Genomic DNA, 6089 nt, shown 5'->3' with positions numbered 1-6089 from the left:
GCAGTCCAAGGGACTCCCAACAGGCTTCTCAAACACCACAGTTCAAAAGCATCAATTTTTCGGTGCTCAGCTTTCTTCACAGTCCAACTCTCACAGCCATACATGACCACTGGAAAAATCATAGCCTTGACCAGATGGACCTTTGTTGGCAAAGTAATGTCTCTCCTATCTAGGTTGGTCATAACTTTCCTTCCAAGGAGTAAGCGTCTTTTAATTTCTTGGCTGTGGTCACCATCTGCAGTGATTTTGGAACCCCAAAAAAAATAAGGTCTGACACTGTTTCCACTGTCTCCCCATCTATTTGCCATGAAGTGATGGGACCAGATGCCATGATCTTAGTTTTCGGAATGTTAAGCTTTAAGCCAACTTTTTCACTCTCCTCTTTCTCTTTCATCAAGAGGCTTTTTAGTTCCTCTTCACTTTCTGCCATAAGGGTGGTGTCATCTGCATATCTGAGGTTATTGATATTTTTCCCGGCAATCTTGATTCCAGCTTGTTTATACTATTATACAATAAACACAATGTAATTTCAGAAATACAACTAACAAGAACACTGCCAATTCTGAATCTATTAAATAAAGTTCAAGATGTCTTTGCAATTCTCTTGATTTTAAGATATATTCTATTAAGGATGTACAATCTTAGTGTTATGTTTAAAAGTTATTTGAATAATTTTTCTGTGTGACTGTGTTATCTATCTAGGATATATTAATGTTCACTTCTTTATTTAATGTTAAGGTTTTATTCCCTGGTGGCTCAGATGGTAAAGCATCTGCCTACAATGCGGGAGACCCAGGTTCAATCCCTGGGTTGGGAAGATCTCCTGGAGAAGGAAATGGCAAACCACTTGAGTCTTCTTGCCTGGAAAATCCCATGGACAGAGGAGCCTGGTGGGCTACAGTCCATGGGGTTGCAAAGAGTCGGACAGGACTGAGCGACTTCACTTTCACTTTCAAGGTTTTACTTTCTTTCTTTTTACTTAATTTTATGTTTGAATATGTAAAATAGTTACATCATTTAAAAGTTAAGACTATTAAAAAAGTTCTAATCAGAGAAGTGCTTGTACCCCTACACCCACCCCCTATAGGCAGTTATATTCATTAGCTTTAGATTTATTGTTCTTGATTTTCTTTTTTGCAAAAATAAGGGTATATATTTTCTCTCTCTCCACAAAAGAGCATAAAATGAGCCTTCTTTTGCACCTTGCTTTTTGTCACTTGACAATATATTCTTCAGATTACTTCATGTTAGTTTGTAGAGATCTTTCTCATCCTTTTTGATAGCTGCATAGTATTCTACTGTTCAGATATACTGTAATTTGTTTGTAATGCCCTATGGATGGGCATTAGAGAAGGGAATGGCAACCCACTCCAGCATTCTTGCCTGGAGAATCCCATGGACAGAGGAACCTGGCAAGATTCAGTCCATGGGGTCCAAATAATCACACACGACTGAGCAACTAACACACACCCACACACACATGAATAAGCATATGGTTTATTCCTAATATTTTACTACAAATAATGTAATGAACAACTTTTTTGTGTGTGAAGGTATATTTTCAGAGTAAATTTTCGGCAGTGAGATTGATAGCTTAAAGGGTTAATGCACATGTAATTTTGCTAGAAAATGGCAAAGTTCCCTTCAAATGGGCTGTACCATTTTGCCTTCCCACCAGCAATATATGAAAGTCCTTTTTCTCCCATTGTCTGGCCATTAAGGATATCATTAAAGTCTTAACATTTTTGTCAGATAGTTAAGGAATGGTATCTCAGTATAATTTTAATTTGTATTTCTCTTATATAAGTGAAATTGAGCATTATTAATATATATAAAAGGCCATGTGTGTATCTTTTTCCAGGAATTACCTGCTCATATCTTTTACTATCTAGTAGGTTTTTAATGCATACTCTAAAAACCATCAAATTCTAGTTATAATATCAGAGTTTACAAAAGACTTTCACAAGTCATCTTTTTGATCCTGAAAGATTTTGAAAACCTCAGATGGAATAAGGACAGAACTGTTGAACTAGAACAGTTTCAAGGTAGTCTCATTAATCTGGAAAATACAGAGTACCTGCAACTATATGCATGAACTGTCTTGTCTGATGCTGTTAGAAACCTTCAGCAGAATATTTCATGTAGAAGATTATTAACAGTGGCCGAGAGCAACTTGTCAGATGTTCATAATCATTTAACAAATGCTCTCAGAAGTCCAACGTTGTCGAGTAAAGCCTAAGTTGCTTCCTGCTTACAGTTGCACCTACAAGGAGCCCTGAGGTGGAAATAGGGCCTGGCAGAATAGTAACCCCACCTGCAAAAGATCACAGTTCAGTGGGTTTGTTCTCCTGGCTACTTTCATGGTTTGCTTTTGAATTTTTGCTTTTATTTCTCTTCTTATTCAGAAAGTGACTTGAACTCTCCCCAGTATCTCTAATGTTTGCTAAGTCCAGACATTTTTCTTAAGAGATTCCCTGCCAGGAATCTTTCATTTAGCAAACCATACCGCTAAAGGCAAGAGGGGTTGATTTATTGAAATTACTGCTTGGCAAAGGCCGAAGAGTCAACTCTGCCACACTCTGACCCAGAGAAAGATTTTTAGAAAATAAGGATCATTTTCTTCAGTTGGAATAAAACCACTCTGCAAGGAATCAAATTTGCCTTCTGTCAGTGTGATCTTCATAACTCAAGAGAAAGAGGCGTGTGCTCTGTCCACAGATGGAGTTGGCCAAGCAAACTGGGGAAGGGTGGGAAGTGGAAAGAGCCTCACCAGCTTGCCTGTTGAACTGAAAATCCCCTCAAGGAAGTAAAGTGGGAGAGGGAACACTCATCTCTAGTCCATAAGCTGCTCTCACTCATGGGCAGGAAGAAAGAAAGAATATCTTGTCTCCGTTAGAACAGTCCTCTGAGATCCTGCCTGAAATGCACACAGGGCTGAATTGGAGGAGAATGAATGACTCAGAATTTCTTGAAGGATGCAAGACACTTACCCTCCAGGGCATTCTCTTGACTAAAGCTGAAGTCAGAAAAGACAAACCATAGTTACCACGTGAAGGTAAGCACTGACCACAGCGGGTGAAGCGCTTGATGCCTCAGAATTGCTACAGAACATTTGAAGGTGACAAGGGTAGCTGCCAGGGCTTATAACACACAGGAGAGAGAAGACATGGAGTGCTATAGGAGATTAAGAGTTGGATGCAGGAGAATTCATATATTTTTAAATCAACTTGATTAAGGTATAATTTATAAACAAGAAAATATACACATTTTAAATGTACACTCTGAAGAGTTTTGACAGCCTGCCACCACGACTACCAAGGTATAAGACATTTCTATCATCTGCAAATTGTCCCTTTTCGCCCCTTCCCATTCCGGGGCTCAGGTAATCACTGACATGCATTCTGTTGCTTGAGACGAAACTGAACTTTCCTGTGAGAGTCATGTAAGTGGATTCATGCAGAATTTGCTCATTTGTGTCATGCTTCCTTCACTCAGCGTAATAGTTTGGGATTCATTCATGCTGCTACTTATACCAGCAGTTCTTTTTTTATCCTTTGGGTGTCCCACTCTCTTCTTCCCATGCTGTGTCCATAAGTCTATTCTCTATGTTTGTATCTCCATGTCTGCCCAGGGAGTAGGTTCATCAGTGGCATCTTTCTAGATCCCATATGCATGTGTTAATATGCAAAATTTATCTTTCTCTTTCTGACTTAACATCACTCTGTATAATAGACTCTGGGTTTATCCACCTCATTAGGACTGACCTTCTGTTTTATAGCTTAGTAAATATTCCGATGGATATATGTACCACAATTCGTGTATCCATTCATCTGTCAGTGGACATCTAGATTGTTTCACATCCTGGCCATTGTAAAAAGTGCTAGAATGAACATTGGAGTACGTATGTCTCCTTCAGTTATGGTTTTCTCAGGGTATATGCCCAGTAGTGGTACTGTGGGGTCATATGGTAGTTCTGTTCCTAATAATGAGTGATGTTGAGTATCTTTTCATGTGTTTGCTTGGCCATCTGTATGCTAAATTACTTTCTATTTACTTTCTTTCCCCATAAATCTGCAACTGGTGAAATTGTAGAGAAGGAATTTGGAGGTAGGTAACTTCTACTTTTGGCTATAAATATTTGTCAATAAATGTCTGTCAATAAACTAAAATTCACACAGTATTCCAAGACACCTCTTGAACAATTTGTTTCAACTTCCTTCATCACTGTGTAAACAGTGACCTAATAACACTCTGTAAATGGCTATTGCCAAGTGCTAAAATAATACATCTGTGGGTCAGCTGGACAGGCCATGGCCTTGATGAACAGTCGCTTTGTTCCCTTTACTGTAGTAGCAGCTAGGAATATGGAGTGAAGAGACTCACTAGTTCCTGGTCACAGAAGCTGGGAGATAACAGTGACTCTTCCCTTGGAGGAGCTGTTTTTCTGTTGGTGTTGCCAGGAAGTAAGCTCTTTCTTTCCAAAATGATGAGGATTCCTGAGGTAGATAATGGATCAATGTATAGATGGTTAATAACTGAATGAAAGGATAACCAGCCAGCCAGAGAGGCTTTTATCTATCCATCCATAAGATAACTAGATGAAGGAGATGTAGAATGAGTATGCATTGAATGGGAAGGAGTAAAAGTCAAGAGATAATCATTGATGTAGCAGATAAGAAAAGGAGAAATTGAAGCACACAGAAGAAGCTACTTACAGCAGGGGACCACATGCCCCTATCAATATATATGACCACAGGGACAATGAAAGGGTGAAGCTGTTGAGAAGTTGTTGAGAGCCAGTTTAGCATCTGGCCTTGCTGTACAGTCTCTGATGACAGGGTGATGGGCAAGGTCCTAAGACAAGAGAGAGAAGTACCATTGCTGGTCTCCTCCCCTCTGGACTCCACTCTCCTCATTGTATCCAGCGGTCTCCTGGGAAGATGGAATGGAATCTTTTTATACCCAGTATACATTTCTTATTTATTGAGGTATAATTCATATAATATAAAACAGGCCCTTTAAATGTATACAACGCAGAGATTTTTAGTATAGACAGAGACCTGTGTAAACATCACCACTACCTAATTCCAGCACATTTTTAGCACCCCAAAAAGAAACCCCATATCTGTTACCAGTCACTCCCCATTCCTTCCTTCCCCAAGCCCTCAGTGACCGCTATCAACTCTTTTGTTTTAAAGATTTTATAATTGAATAGTTTTAGGATTATATCAAAATTGAGAGAAATGTACAGAGATTTTGCACATGCTTCCTGACCCCATATGTGCGTAGCCTCAGCTACAATCAGTATTCCTTACCAGAATGATCCTTTTGTTGTTATTGTTGTTGTTAAACAAAGGAAGAACCTATACTGATATATGATAATCATCCAGAGTCCATAGCTTACTTTTTGGTTTACTCTTGGTATTGTATAGTCTGTGGATTTGGACAAGCGTATAATAAACATATGGGCTTCCCAGGTGGTGCTAGTGGTAAAGAACCTGCCTGCCAGTGCAGCAGATGTAAGAGATGTGGGTTCGATCCCTGGGTCAGGAAGATCCGCTGGAGGAAGGCATGGCAACCCACTCCAGTACTCTTGCCTGGAGAATCCCATGGGCAGAGGAGCCTGGTGGGCTACAGTCCATGGGGTCGCAAAGTGTCAGACAGGGCTGAAGCAACTTAGCACGCACATACATAATGACGTATATCTACCATTATAACATCATACAGAGTATTTTCACTGCCCTAAAAACCCTCTGTGTTCTGCCTGTTTATCTTCCCCTCCTATAATCTCTGTCACCCCCTCCCCCAACTACTCTCTGTATCTACAGATTTGCCTGTTCTGGGGTTTTCATATAAATTGAGTCAAACATGTGGCCTTTTGTATCTGGCTTCTTTCACCTAGAATAAATAATGTGTATTTTTTCTTTCTTTTTTAATTAATGAATTTTATATATTAAAGCAATTTTAGTGTACAAAAATATTGAGCAAAAGTTTCACATGCCTTCTTTCCCCACCCCTTACATAGAGCTCCCTATTGCTCTTTTTTCACCATCTCAATAATTTTTTAAATGTACGATTCAATAGTCAGT

At 39.3% G+C, this 6089-nt stretch overlaps 1 non-coding gene across 1 annotated transcript; it reads left to right on the top strand.

Annotated features, from left to right (window-relative positions):
* The first annotated feature begins 745 nt into the window (after positions 1–745).
* TRNAC-ACA (transfer RNA cysteine (anticodon ACA)) lies at positions 746–817 on the top strand. The gene has a single exon. It is a non-coding gene; the product is annotated as a tRNA-Cys (tRNA).
* Positions 818–6089: the final 5272 nt, after the last annotated feature.

Source organism: Dama dama, chromosome 22 (genome assembly GCF_033118175.1).
Source record: "Dama dama isolate Ldn47 chromosome 22, ASM3311817v1, whole genome shotgun sequence".
Lineage (NCBI taxonomy): Eukaryota > Metazoa > Chordata > Mammalia > Artiodactyla > Cervidae > Dama > Dama dama.
The sequence above is the reverse complement of the archived record's forward strand: the minus strand, read 5'-3'. Positions and strand labels throughout refer to the sequence as shown.